This window comes from Hydra vulgaris, chromosome 02 (genome assembly GCF_038396675.1).
Source record: "Hydra vulgaris chromosome 02, alternate assembly HydraT2T_AEP".
Classification (NCBI taxonomy): Eukaryota; Metazoa; Cnidaria; class Hydrozoa; order Anthoathecata; family Hydridae; genus Hydra; species Hydra vulgaris.
In genome coordinates, this window is record NC_088921.1 from 117,511 (window position 1) to 133,525 (window position 16,015).

Genomic DNA, 16,015 nt, shown 5'->3' on the forward strand with positions numbered 1-16,015 from the left:
AAAAAACTTTAAATTGTTTCTATTTATTATAGTTTGGTAACTGTTTATATATATTATATTTGCTAATGTTTTTATAATATAATATTATGCGAAATCCTTTTAAATAAAGTATCAAATTACATCTGGAGATTAATCAATCTTCAGATGTTTTATATTTTATAATTTACTAATTATTTTAGTTAAGTTTTTAATTTTCTTTTTTTTAATATATTATATTTTAATTATAAAAATGAGCATTTAAAAGTTAAAAAAAAGATACAATTTTTCGCAGTAACATCAAGAAAAGAAAAAATAATTAAACCTTTTCTCTATAATTTTCTTTAATTTTATATTTAAACAATTTTTTATATTATTTTATATTTAAATATATATATATATATATATATATATATATATATATATATATATATATATATATATATATATATATATATATATATATATATATATATATATATACTACAAAATAGAGTGCTCAATGTTCTTAAAAGAACAGAGCAATTATAAATTACAAGGAAATCACTTAACAAAATCTTTTTTTCATTTAACACTGTGTTTCATTAATAAAGACTCATCAGAAATGAATGCTCAAATTAATAAAACTTCAATTTATACCAAAAATTAAATTACAGGAAGTCGCAAATGTCATAACTACTGTAAATTTTCACACACTTGTAAATATATATATATATATATATATATATATATATATATATATATATATATATATATATATATATATATATATATATATATACATATATATATATATATATATATATATATATATATATATATATATATATATATATATATATATATATATATATATATATATATATCCAATATGTTGTTTGAAAACAATTTCAATACATTTATTAATTTCTATACAAATTAAATGTCTAATATACTGTTTGTAAACATTAAATAAAAATTTAGAAATATTCAAAATTCACAATCCTTTAATTAAAAAAAAGACATACTTGCTTAACTCGACTTTCTATTGGTACCAGATGCAAAAAAAGAATTTTTAAATAAGGCTGAAAGTCTACTTTATTCTATATCACTACAGTTATTTGACTTAAGGATAATGTCACACCCATTAATTTAATGTAGGTACGTGCGTATCTGGGTTTTTTTACGGCACCGGTTTTTAAGACAAAAACTGTGACCTATTTTTTTCACAGCGCACAGTGGGCCAGGTTATGGACAAAAGTATAAAAACCAAAATCAAAATTTTGATGCCTAAATTGTGTCGAACTTATATAAAGACATTATAAAACAATTTAAAACCGTTTATATACACTTAAAGTTTTAATGAATATACTAATGCAGTGGTTGAAGTAGACGCAAATGTAAATTAGAAAAAAAAAATTATAAAAAGAAAAATGTTGTTTAAAAAATCGATGGAAATAAATAAAATTTACATAAAATATTGCGCTTTTTAAAATATTATATTATAACTCTATATATTATCTAGATTTTAAAAGTTGTTAGATTAAAATTAGTATGTAATTAACATATTTATAGCAAATTTAAATATGCTTAATTTGTCATATTTTAATGTCTAACTTTTGCTTTTAATTGACAATATATTTTTTTTATTGCTACGTCTTGCTTTTATACTCAGATATTTTAAAGCTTATATATGTTTGCTTTAGTAATTTCATAAATCTGGCTGCCACTAGGCGCCACTTAGGTTTTCTTTTACGTTTGAACTATTTTACCTAACAAAAAATCTGTAATTGCACTCAAAAATTTTTATTTGCACAAAATTTTAAAAAACGTGGAAAACATATAATACGGTCTTAGTCATACAAAACGTATTACTGAACAATAATATATATATATATATATATATATATATATATATATATATATATATATATATATATATATATATATATATATATATATATATACATATATATATATATATATATACATATATATATATATATATATATATATATATATATATATATATATATATATATATATATATATATATATATATATATATATCAGAGGCGTAGAAAGAATTTTTTGGTGTTCCAGATAGGTAACTTCCAGACATGGAGCAAACTCCAAACATTTATATGTTTATACTTATGTCAAATAATGAGTGTTTGCAAAAAATTGCGATGATTGGAGGCTGGGAACAAAAATGCCCCAAAATTTTCGCCCCCCTGCCCCAAACGTGAGAGCAACAAGTTGATGAAGTATTTTTTGTACTATTCTTAACTAGACTTATATTCATCGATAAATTTTAGATTTCATTTAAAAATATTTTAGCGTTCAAAAATTATGACCATATAAAGTTTAAACCCCCCTCAATTTGAGGGGGATGCAAATTTTATATAGTAATAAATTTTAAACGCTAATAGATAATACTATGAAACTTAAAATTTATCGATGAATATAAGTCTAGTTAAGAATAGTACAAAAAATACTTCATCAACTTGTTGCTCTCACGTTTGGGGCAGGGGGGGCGAAAATTTTGGGGCTTTTTTGTTCCCAGCCTCCAATCATCGCAATTTTTTGCAAACCCTCATTATTTGACATAAGTATAAACATATAAATGTTTGGAGTTTGCTCCATGTCTGGAAGTTACCTATCTCGAACACCAAAAAATTCTTTCTACGCCTCTGATATATATATATATATATATATATATATATATATATATATATATATATATATATATATATATATATATATATATATATATCCTTATTTAAGTTTTGTTCTTATTAATTTAGCGCTTGTCAAACCATATTGATTTAATAATCTATTTTAGTTGCTTTGGTTGTGGCTATTCATTTTAGATGTTGAAATGCTGTTTTTATTAAGGCTTCATGGGTGTCACAAGAAGCAAAATTCACTAATTTATTTGACTCAACAGTCTTTCGTTTATTTATTTTGATTATGTTAAGAGATGGATTCAAAGTAAACTAACCGGTGCAAAGTTTATTATAAAAAATTCAGCTTGGCTTGAAAATGATTTTAATACCACATTAATAAAGGGTAGTAAAAATAAACAACTCGGCAGACCTACATTATCATTTTAAGAATCATCATTAAAAACAAAGAAAAGTTGCAACTTTGTCAACTTCAAATTCTTGTGAACTATTGTTTGCTAAGCTTGTACTACTTATAGATTACATTGTCAAAGATTTTTGATGATTGTGAATGCATGGGAACAATATAAACATACAAATTTTAAAAATTCTGTAGACGCTCGTAAAATCTGCTAATTAGAAAAACTAATTAATTAAGCTAGAATACAATTTTTTTCTACAGGAAAACAAGTTTATCTAGCAACGTGTTAGAGCACGTGTAATAACACTAGTTAATCATTAATATTAAACTTAAATAAGTTTTGCTTTTCACGAGCAAAGGTCTCATAATAAAACAAGTGTTAAATAGTGTACATAGCGCAAATAAAACATATGCAACTAATAAAAGTTAGTTGCTGCTAAGCAAGATTAGGTATCCATACAACTAGATAAAAAATATATTCATGTTTTTAAAAAGCGCGACCTCATATTGGTACTTATATAAAATTTGGTAAACATAGCACTCGTAAAAATATCTGCAAATACCAAAACTAGATTTTTGCTATCCGAAATTTAGTATCCATAGCAACAAATTAAAAAAATAACACCTTCATAAGAAGCGCAGACATCATATTATTACTCATCCTAATTTTAGTCAAAATAGCCCTAATATTAAATTAGTTATGAATTTTGTCCAGTAAAAGTGAATTCTGGCCCACTGTGCAGCGTGCTCGAAATCGGTGTGACAAGGGTGTATTTATTTGTCTTTTTTTTCAGAATTTTATATCAGCTTAGATTTTATTTAAAAAGTAGAACGTTTTATGTTGGATAAATTATGGTTTTTTTTTACGTGTGATTGATTTTTCAGTTTTTTTATTGCTATTTAAAAATTCGTTCCTGTTCTGGAACAATTCTCCAGAAAACAGACGTCTGTTTATTACTGCTAGAAACCATTGTAAAAAGGTTTTGTCTAACGCTAAAGCCCGCTATTCTCAGGTCATGAAATCTCGTATCTCATCTCAAAAATTAGGCTCTTGTGAATTCTGGAGAATCTTTAATAGTATCAATAATAAGGGCAAGTCTTTAATTCCACCTCTCTTGTATGGTTCAGACTTTGTCACCTCACCTTAAGACAAAGCTGAATTGTTTGCTAAAAACTTTTCATCAATATCATCTTTTGATTCCACTAGTTGCGTTTTACCTGATATTGCCAACAAACAGGTTGATCCATTGCTTGACATTCGTATCACTCCAGCTTCTGTGTCTAAAGTGATTTCCTGCCTAGACTCTTCTAAAGCTTGTGGCCCGGACAACATACCTGTTATTGTCTTACAGAAGTGTTCTCCGGAGCTGTCGTCTATTTTTTTAAAACTATTTAACAAGTGCTAATCAGAGTCTTGTTTTCCAGCCTGCTGGAAAGCAACATCCGTTATCCCAATCTTCAAAAATTTGGTGAGCGATCTGATTCGTCTAACTACCATCCCATTAGTCTTCTTCCTATCATAAGCAAGATCTTTGAATCTTTAATTAACAAACACTTAATTTCTCATCTTGAATCTAATAACTTACTTTCTGACCATCAATATAGATTTCGATCTTCTTGTTCTACAGCTGATTTGCTAATAGTAATAACTGATAGGTTTTATCGTGCATTAGATAAAGGTGGAGAGGTTAAGGCCATCGCTCTTGACATTTCAAAAGCTTTTGATAAAGTTTGGCATGCTGGTCTTCTCCATAAGCTTTCTTCTTATGATGTATTTGGCAACATTTTTAAGATTATTGAATCCTTCCTTTCCAATCGTAGCATAAAAGTTGTCCTCGATGGAAAGCACTCTTCTTCTTCTTATTCTGTAACTTCAGGGGTTCCTCAAGGTTCTTTCCTTGGCCCTATACTCTTTTTAATTTACATCAACAATCTTTCAGATATTCTCACATCTAAGGTGGCATTGTTTGCTGAAGATACTACCATTTATTCTTGTCGTGATAAGAAACCAACACTATTTGAGTGCTTGGAGGGCGCATTTGAGCTTGAAAAAGATCTCACTTATGCTACAGCATGGGGCTCACAGTGGCTGGTGAACTTCAATACAGATAAAACTCAATTTTTTCCGCCAATTGTTATCGCAATAAATTAGATCTTCCTATATTTACGAACAGTGATGTACTCGATGAGTTATCTATCTCTATAAATCTCAAATTCGGCCTTGTATGGAATACTGTTGCCATATCTGGGGCAGATCTTCTAATGATGCGCTTTCTCTTTAAGACAAGGTGCAAAAATGCATTGCAAACATAGTTGGACTCTTGCAGCCAACCTCCAACCATTTTTACATCGTCGTAATGTTGCTTCTCTTTCTCTTTTGTACAAGTACTATAATGGGCACTGCTCTATAGAGCTAGCGTCTCTTGTGCCATCTTCTAAAATTCATTCTCGTGTTACTTGTCATTCAATTAAGTCTCATCCTATTTTTGTGACTGTTCCTAAGTGCTCTAAAAACGCTTATTCGTCTAGTTTTTCTTTCAGTAACTTCCAACTTTAATTAGTGGCTGCTTGCAGCCTTGTTGGAGGCGACGATGTTTTTTTTAAAAAAAAAAAAAAACTGCATTGATATTGAAGGCATGTTGATACATATTTGAAATTTTCCAGTCAACTGTATAAATCAACTTTCTATGTGCCTGCCAAATTTCATTTAAAAAAATTCCTGACCACATACTGTATTTTTCGACCCAGTGAAGGTTCCATTTCTACCTCTTTTAGTGTTACTGTTACTGTTACCCTTTATTTAACTGTTTTTGCTACTGTTACTGTTACTTTTGGTTATAAATTCGGTTGTTTTTTTACAGTTACCGATAATTTTTTTTTGTTTTTAAAATTACCTTTCTGTTCCGGAGGTGCAATAATGTTGACGGCATGTTGGTACATATTTGAAATTTTTCAGTCAACTATATAAATCTATTTTCTATGTGCCTGCAAAATTTCATTAAAAAAGTATTCCTGACCACATACCCTATTGCTCCGCGCAGTGGAGGTATGTATTTCCACTTCCGTTACATAGCGTTAGGGCGTGGGGTGGTTTTTGATGGTGAGCGTTCAGTATATTTGATTTTTTATTCATAATAATGATATATTTTATTAGAACTGTTATACAAACTTTTTTTTTTTAAATAGCCTTTTACTACTAAGAAAATTTGGGTTTTCTTTTTTCATAATTGTAAAATCATTTTCACAAAAACTAACAAGTATAGTTAATTAAGGTGGTTATATATAAATTTTTTTTTGATTTCTTACTCTTTTCACACACCAAAATTAGTTTAAAGGTGAAATTCTGCGAAAAAAAAATTTAAAATGCTAAAATTAAAATTAAATGACACTTTTTTATGATGACTCTTTTTCCATATCCATAATTTACCCTATAGCTTAAGGTGGCCTTAAGCTATATATGATATATAAAAATTATACATATATTTAAAAATATTTATAGATTAATGGTGATTTTTTAAATAATTTAATAATGATTAATAGCCGACCCAACTAAATAGTAGTCTACACAATATTTAAAATCTACACAATTTTTAACAAAATCTACACAATATTTAACAAAATCTACACAATATTTAAAATCTACACAATATTTAAATCTACACAATATTTAACAAAATCTACACAATATTTAAAAAAAAATAAAGAAGCATTTATTATATAAAAATATTGCAATTAACAATAAGCCTTCAAAAACTATTATATACAAGAGGCAGATCAATGAAAACTCCTTCCATAATTCCAAGACCTTTTAAAATATAAAATTGATTGGGGCCTTATACATAAATCAAATGAGGCAAACAATGCCTACGAACTATTTCTTCATCATTTTTGTAATCAGTATGAAAATGCGTTTCCTGAGAAAAAAATTGTTATAAATACCAAGTCGCTCCTATGTCTTTGGATGTCTAAGGGCCTACTATCATCCAAAAAAAAAGTTGTATGAAAAGTTCTTAAAAAATAAAACATAAAAATGAAACAAACTATAAACATTATAAAAATATATTTGAAAAAACTAAAAAAAAATTTTATTACTCAAAGTTGTTAGAAAAAACTAACGGAAACATTAAAAAGATGTGGACGGTAATTAAAGAAATTATTGGCGATTCAAAAAATTATGAAAAAAAAAATCTGCTTATAAAAATTTTAGTAGATGGTAAATTTATATACGATAAAGCAATAATTGCTGAAAATTTGAACAGCTTCTTTCTTAATATTGGGCCTAACTTAACTGAAAAAATTCCGTCCAGTTCTTCTTCATATATTTATATTTAAAAACCTATGATAAAGTAATGGATGAATCTAAACTAGATATTTATGAGTTGCGATCTGCTCTAGATAGTCTTAAAAACAACACTAGTGCAGGTTTTGATCAAATTAGCGTGCATGTTGTAAAATCAGTTTTTAATATTATAGAATACTCTCTATATCACATTTTTGATCTTTTAATTAAATTAGGTACTGTTCCAGAAAAACTAAAAATTGCACGAGTCTCATCTATTTTTAAATCTGGTGATGACACAAATACTTCAAATTATAGACAAATATCGGTTCTGCCATGCTTTTCTAAGTTACTCGAACGCATAACGTATAATAGGCTTAACAGCTACTTAACGATAAACAACGTGTTGTTCAACAAGCAATTTGGTTTTAAAAAAAATCACTCAACCGATCACGGTTTGACCGAGCTAGTAACCCATGTAACAAATGCCTTCAATAATGATTGTTTGACATTAGGAGTTTTTATTGATCTGTCTAAAGCCTTTGACACCGTCAATCATGTCATTCTTCTTAAAAAACTTGAACATTACGGAATGAAAAACAATAACTTACTTTGGTTTAAAGAATATCTATCAAGCAGAAAACAGTTTATACAATATGAAACAGCTAAAACGTCCAAAAATATATTGACATGCTGAGTTCCTCAAGGCTCGATTTTAGGAGCGGTATTATTTTCACTTTTTATAAATGATTTGTCTTTACATCAAACGATACATCAAACTTATTAAATTTTATTTTATTTGGGGATGACTCCAACCTGTTTTATTCTCAAAGGGTTATTAAAACGCTTTTTACAGTGGTTAATGAAGAGTTAAACAAAGTAAACGAATGGTTTATACGTAATAAACTAACGCTTAACGTAACAAAAACTAAGTATATAATATTTCACAAACAAAATAAAATGGATAATCTTTCACTAAAATTACCTGATCTGAATATAAATAAAATAAATATTACTAGACAAACATTTGTAAATTTCTTAGGTGTTATTTTATATGAAAATTTATCTTGGAAGACTCATATAAGCTCTCTGGAAAGAAAACTTTCAAAAAATATTGCAATAATGTATAAAGCAAAACTATTCTTAAACATTAGGTCTCTAAAAAATTTATATTTTTCTTTAATACATAGTTATTTAACTTACGGAAATATTGTATGGACAAGCACAAATTACACAAAGTTGAAAAAAATTTATTCAAAACAAAAACATACTTGCCGAATTGTATTTGAAGCAAAAAGAAATGTGCCTTGCGAGCCACTTCTAAGTAAGCTTGGATCGTTAAACGTGTTCAAAATTAATATATATTTAGTCTTACAATTCATCTATAAAATAAAACACGAACTATCTCCAACAATATTTAATCAATATTTTAGTAAAATAAGCCATAAATACCCCACCAGATTTTCCGGAAACAATTTTGTAACTCCAAAATTTAATCTAAAATTATGTTCTTATTCTATTCAGTATCGGGGACCTTTTTTATGGAAAAGTTTTAAACAGGTTGTTCATAATAAAAAACAAACACTTCCGCAATCAAAGTTAATTTAAAATATCATTTAGTAAATTTGGATTTTAATATTCTAAATATAGCCAGTCTTTTTTAGAGGTTATCAAAATTAATTTATAATGATACATTAACTTAAAGAACTTTAACATGTTAACTACCAAAAAACTAAAAATAAAAGAAGATCAACTATTATTATTAAGAATATCAATGTCTTTATCACACTTCTTTAAAAATGTTAACATTTGAATATTTAGTCTTGAAGTTTAAAAGTTTTATTTCTTGTTTCATTTAATCTAAACATGCAGTATCTTTTTGTAAATTATCTTACATTTATTTTACTTTTGACACTTTTATATGATTTATGTTGTTGTGGATGGAATTTTATTCATTTTATTATAAAAACGAAGAATACAAGGCAACATGTATATAAATGTATGTGTGTATGTGTCATGTGCGTATGTGTGTATGTATATACCCAGCAAACATGTCAACGTTGAATCACCGTTGAAAACCGGTCGCAAAAGATGTTGCGGAAACGTTGACAAAGTAATCGATTTTGCAAAGATATGTAACGTTTTTTAATAGACGTTGATTAAACGTTGTTGCGTAACGTTGAAAAAGCGTTACTAAATGACGTTACTAAAATGTCGCAACTAAACGTTGAAAAAGCGTTTGCATAAACGCTATTAAAGCAGTCTATTTCCAAGGATTTGTAACATGGTTAGTAAAACGTCAATTTAACGTGACACAAAGACGTCGAGTTATGGTTAAAATATAACGTTGAATCAACGCTTAAAATGTGCTGTACAAAATATCGCAAAATATTATTTAACGTAATAAAACGTGGCTATAATATATATTGGTTTGACAAATAAAACTAAACTGTAGGTTGAATTCTGCTCTTGCAATATTTCCATATCAATTTTTAATACAAACAGTAATATACAATGATAAATATAAAATAGCTTAAAATATACAATTTATAAATAAATAAATAAATATATATATATATATATATATATATATATATATATATATATATATATATATATATATATATATATATATATATGTAACATATATTAACAGTCTGTCCCTTCTGCATTAAATAAATACCACATCGACCAGATGAAGCTATTGCGCCCCACACCATAATTGAAGGACATTGCTTGACAGCTGGTACGGTATACCTTGCATTAAAACGCTGATTAGGTGGGCGACGAACTAATGACTTATGCGGAGCGAATTGCTTTATTTGTGTCTCGTCGCTAAACATTACCTGGCGTCATTTGGTTATTGACCAGTGTCTGTGAGCTCTACAAAATGCGATCCTATCACGGATGTTCTTTAAAGACAGTCGCGGTTTGAGGGCTGGACGACGAGAACGTAGACCTGCATCTTTCAATAAACGCCTTCTAATTGTTCGAGTGCTGACTGTAACGTCATTAGGTAGATCTGCCCTGATTTGTGTGCTGGATATTGTTGGATCTCTCACAGCAGCCCTGCATATCATATTGTCTGTTTGTTTGCTAGTAATTGTAGCTTTACCAAAACGTTTTCTGGGCGCAGTGGATCCCGTGTCTTTGATTAGTTGTATAATATCATGAACAGTAGATTTTGGCATTCGCAATTTTGCTGATATCTGACGCTCACTTGCACCATCCTCCCATAAAAGTTTAATATTAGCACGAAGACCTTCCTTCGTAGTCATAATTAAATTGTGACAGTTAAATGATAATCCATACCCTACAATGAGATATATAGCTTAATAAATTTTACAGTGCAATAAAATAAACGCTAATGTGATTGGCTAAAAGCTAATTAACTAATCATTGATGTCAGGGAAGAAAATAAATTGATTATTCGCATGCATAGACTGTTTTTCTTTATATTCAGCAGTGGTCGGATTTCAATGGCCATAACTGTATATTCTGTCATTAATGTATATTGAAATTAATTTTGTTCTACAGAAAAAAAATACAGTTCTCATATATATGTATATATAAATATATATATATATATATATATATATATATATATATATATATATATATATATATATATATATATATATATATATATATATATATATGTATGTATATATATATATATATATATATATATATATATATATATATATATATATATATATATGTATATATATATATATACTTTACTTTTTGGACAATAGGAGTAGCATCTGACAACTTGGTATAATGTGTCAACTCCACCTTTAATCACAGACACAGAAAAATCCAGTCAACTTTATGTTGAGATTTCTCTAAAACCATAAATGCTTTTCGTTTCTCTCAAGGTCTTTGCAAATGGCGGATGCATTTTTATAACAGTAAAAGAAAAAAGTGAAGATAAAGAATATAGAAAAAACAAAACTATTTACAAAAATATTATTTATTTTATAAGCACAAATAATTCATCAACGTTTATATAAATCAACTTGAAACAAACAGGTGCACAAAAAATCATTCACAAAGGTAAAAAATATATATTTAAATAAAGAAAACTTCAAATTTAAAAAAAAAAAGAAAACAGAAGAGAAAAAGTAAATTAAAAAAAAAAAAAAGAAAGAACACTTCATAAACTTAAATTAAAAAAAATAAGAAAATAGAAGAATGAAAAGTGAAATGAGGAAATAAAAAGAAAGAAACGAAAAGAAGAATCAAAAAAGAAAGAAGAAAGACTATTGGTAGAGTTACAATATGGGTTTGTTTTTTTAATAATTTTTATTTTTTCTTTACGATCTGATTTGGAATCATGATTACAATAATTCATTAGTTATCATTTTTCAGTCATTACATTATTATTTGTTTTCTTGTATTATATTTATTTATAGTTATTTATTTACAGTTAATTATATATATTTTTAGACCTTTTTTGATATCTATTTATTTTATTTATTACAAATATTTTTAATATTAATATAATATTAAGTAGTTGATACTGTATGTACATAAACATATATAAACATATATATATTTTTTCTAAAGATTATATCATTTAAATATCTCTCACATTTCATAAAAAAATAACTGATAATCAAAGAGCTAATGTAATCTAAAGCAATTTTCATCTTCTGTGAATTTTCCTTAACAAACTCATGCAAATGCCGTTATGCAGAAATGCAGTTATTCGAACCTGCATTTATTAGAAATTTAGGTTATTCAAAACAATTTTTTGCTCTCCTTGACGATAAAAAAACACATTTAAGGAACAAAAAAAAAATAAAAATCGAATATTTTTTCAATAAATTGTAAAATATTTAATGTTTAACAAGGATAAAACTTAAAACTTAATTTATAATTATCATCATATAATCATATTCTTGCATTTGTAATAAATTTTATTGACAAAACATTATACTTTATAAAAAAAATTTTGATGTTTCTTACTTTAGTCACATTTACTTTGGACAGAAAAATTGTAAGATATTTCATTTAATAGAGTTACATTTACAATGAGTTAAAAAAAATTATAAATATTTTTTCTTCTTCTTTAAAATCAAATTTAAAAAAAACATAAAATTTTTGCAGTTATGTAAATTACGATGTAAATAATTTTGTTTTTTTTGTTTGAGTTTTGAATTAATCAACAACGTTACATAATTTTGTGTGTCACTGTATATATATATATATATATATATATATATATATATATATATATATATATATATATATATATATATATAAATATACATACATATATATATACATACATATATATATATATATATATATATATATATATATATATATATATATATATATATATATATATATATATATATATATCTACCCATATCTATCTATATCTATATATATATATATATATATATATATATATATATATATATATATATATATATATATATATATATATATATATATCTATATATATATATATATAAATATACATACATATATATATACATACATATATATATATATATATATATATAAATAAATATATCTATATATATCTATATATATATATATATATATATCTATATATATATCTATATATATATCTATATATATATCTATATATATATATATATATATATATATATATATATATATATATATATATATATATATATATATATATTTATATATATATGTATATATATATAAACATATATATATACATATATATATAAGTTTATGAAAGTCAAATTTTAGAACTAAAAATAGTCACAATTCCATACATAAATTAACTAAATTAAACTTACTTCAATAGGTGTAACTATAAACCATCAATTTAAATCATATAATGTACTTCGTTCATAAGATGGAAACCAGTTAAAACCATATCATTCCTCTATCTTTGATCTACCAGAACTTTACTAAATAAACTTACACCTAAAATCAAATTATTACAATTTAAAAAAATTTAGACAGTATTATTAAAATCAGCTATGACCATTAGTTAATATTAAACTTTATTTATTCTTTACCATATAAAAAACAATGATAAGTTAATTAGAAAATGCAAAGAGAAATACAATCATTCACCAACATAATTACTAACATTCTTTTTCGGAGTCCTCTGTAGTCGTAAAATTAAATCCTTTGACTACATCTTTATCTAATAATAGATACTAATTAGTAATTATTAAGTAAAACAAATATAAACAAAAATGTAAAAACTAAAATGAAGAATCAGTGTAAACAGATTACGATATATATCTAGGCAATCATAATACAATAAACAGATTCAAAATATTACTTATCCCAAAATAAAAATAAGAAATAAGTTTATTTAATATAGTACTTCACCATTAATATAAAACTATAATAGTTTTTTTAACTAAACAACTAAAATAGCAATGAGTAATGTAAAATTTAATGACCTCCAGTTACTTTAATTCTTTTAACTCTAAGCTTGTTCCATGAAAAATCAATTGGAAAATTATTATGGGCAGCTTTCATTGCATGAACACCAGTTGACAAAAATAACCAACCATCTTTTACCCAACAACATGGAACGACTGCTTCTGCTTCAATCTGTTTTGAAAACAAACAACTAAAGCCCAAGATTGTGAAGTCATTGTAATAGATCATCTAAAAATAAGGCATCATTTGTTTTATTTACATATATATATAAATATATGTATATATATATATATATACATATATACATATATATATATATATATATATATATATATATATATATATATATATATATATATATATATATATATATATATATATATATATATATATATATATATATACATATATATTTAAACAACTTTAAAAAGTATTCTACACAATAGAGTGCTCAATGTTCTTAAAAGAACAGAGCAATTATATATTAGTAGAAAATCACTTAACTAAATTTTTTTCCATTTGACACTGTGTTTCATCAACAAAGATTTATCAGAAATGAATGATCAAATTAATAAAACTTCAATTTATACCAAAAATTAAATTACAGGAAGTTGCAAATGTCTTAACTACTGTAAATTTTCACACATTTGTGGAATTTGCTGACACTATTATAAAAAGAATTCTTTAGAAATGATTACTTATGCTATTTATTTAAAATGTTTTTTTAAAAAGGGTAGTTAATGTAAATATTATTTGAACTCATTTATTTTTATAGTTTTTTAGGAGAAACTTATTTTCGTGCGTATATATATATATATATATATATATATATATATATATATATATATATATATATATATATATATATATATATGTATATATACATATATATTTTTAAATATGTATATATACATATATATTATACTTATATATATATATATATAAATATGTATATATATATATATATATATATATATATATATATATATATATATATATATATATATATATACATATTTATATATATATATATATATATAAGTATAATATATATGTATATATACATATTTAAAAATATATATGTATATATACATATATATATATATATATATATATATATATATATATATATATATATATATATATATATATATATATATATATATATGTATATATATATATATATATATATACTTATATAAAATGTATATATTTCTTATATGTATATATTCATAAGTACATGCATAAATACATAATATTAAAACAAATAAAAATATATATCAAAGGTATATGATAAAGAATAAATGTTAGAATTAAATATAAAACACTTACTCTATTATTAGGGCTAGAAATATATGCATTTTACATACGTATAACAAATGTATACATTTCGTTTATATATATTTAAATTTACCCATAAGTACATGCATGATACTTATTATTAAAATAAATTAAAATATGATTTAAATATATACATACATATATATACATATATATATATATATATTTATATATATATATATATGTGTGTATATATATATATATATGTATATATATATATATATATATATATATATATTTATGTATATATATATGTATATATATATATATAAATATATATATATATATGTATACATATATATATATATATATATATATATATATATATATATATATATATATATATATATATATATATATATATATATATAAAATGTATATATTTCTTTTATATATATTCATAAATTTACCCATATATACATGCATAAATACATATTATTAAAATAAATAAAAATATATGATAAAGAATGTTAGAATTAAATATACAACACCAACTCTATAATTAGGAAGTAATACTTTTTCTATTGAAATAAGTTTTTCAAAAAAATGGAAATAAAGTTTCTTATCAAAACGTGTTTTTACAAAAAAAACATAATAATGCATACTTTCATTATTGGTAGAAGATTTTATACTGAAATATTTGCTTAATAATTAGGGTAAGGTGTTTAAAGTTTATCAAATAAATAAAAAATTGAGTCTGTTAACAGACTAAATTTAGTCTGACTTATTATATTTTATTAATTTTGATATTACTTTAAACATCTGAATCTTATTAAAATTAAATGCTATTTCTAAGTTAGCCATTCCAGACAATTTTTTTATAATTTAAAAAAACATATATAATTTATATCATCGTATAGAGCTTAACCTGACTTAAAAAATGAGGGGTCACTCGACCTTTGAAGTTAAGCGGATCCAAAGTTATTGAATATTTTG

At 24.3% G+C, this 16,015-nt stretch overlaps 1 protein-coding gene and 1 long non-coding RNA gene across 2 annotated transcripts in view; both read right to left on the reverse strand.

The window, feature by feature from the left end:
• Positions 1 to 1,092, reverse strand: part of LOC136076626 (NACHT, LRR and PYD domains-containing protein 4E-like) — a 51,540-nt gene extending 50,448 nt beyond the window's left edge. The window contains exon 1 of the mRNA XM_065789924.1: positions 984 to 1,092. The gene's annotated coding sequence lies outside the window, so the exon portion shown is untranslated. The remainder of the gene's footprint in view (positions 1 to 983) is intronic.
• Positions 1,093 to 13,088: 11,996 nt separating this feature from the next.
• LOC136076310 (uncharacterized) lies at positions 13,089 to 13,963 on the reverse strand. Its single transcript, XR_010636157.1, has 3 exons — positions 13,756 to 13,963; positions 13,434 to 13,490; positions 13,089 to 13,264 (listed from the first exon to the last, which is right to left on the reverse strand). It is a non-coding gene; the product is annotated as an uncharacterized LOC136076310 (long non-coding RNA).
• Positions 13,964 to 16,015: the final 2,052 nt, after the last annotated feature.